Source organism: Ictidomys tridecemlineatus, chromosome 6 (genome assembly GCF_052094955.1).
Source record: "Ictidomys tridecemlineatus isolate mIctTri1 chromosome 6, mIctTri1.hap1, whole genome shotgun sequence".
NCBI classification, from domain to species: domain Eukaryota; kingdom Metazoa; phylum Chordata; class Mammalia; order Rodentia; family Sciuridae; genus Ictidomys; species Ictidomys tridecemlineatus.
This window is the reverse complement of record NC_135482.1, coordinates 199,461,280-199,461,925: the sequence shown is the minus strand read 5'-3', so window position 1 is coordinate 199,461,925 and position 646 is coordinate 199,461,280.

The window sequence follows — 646 nt, the reverse complement described above, 5'->3', positions numbered from 1 at the left end:
CCCCGGGTGGCTATTGTCCTTCTGCTTATCTTGGCCTCCTGATTGGAGCTCGGGCTGTGGTGAGGGCAGGGCAGGGGACTGGGCCTGTGGTCACTGGCCCCTGCCTTCCCCAGGCAGAGTGGGTGGCTGCAGAGGCCACGGCCAACCTTGTCATCATTGGAAACAGGGCCCAGCAGGGCTGGCTGCATCCATTCCTGGTTTCAGGAGAAGAGAGGACCTCGTTTGCGTCCCTTGGGTGGATTCCGATGCGCACGTCTCTTACTTACTCTTCACCCTCTTGGCAACAGGATCGTTTTCTGATCATTTTCCAGAACAGAAACCCAGGTGGAAATAGAGGACAGGCCTCTCATGGCCCTCGAGTGGAGTGGGATTTCCCCCCAGGCTCTAGGGGCCCCTGGCTGGCCCAGGCAGGCCCTCAGTGTGGGTCAGGTTTGGGGGACCAGTGTTCCCTGGACAAGACTGCACGTGGTCACCATGTGGCTCTCAGAGGACAAGTGACCCTGAAATGGCATTGGGTTGACACAGTTTGTTCCTCACTCACGTGGTGTCCCAGAGGGCCAATGGGAAGAGAAGCCGGCTTGCCCTGCTGGGCCTTGCTGACTTCACAGCAGGTCCAGGGTGGAGGTCGAGGGCCCTGCACACTTGT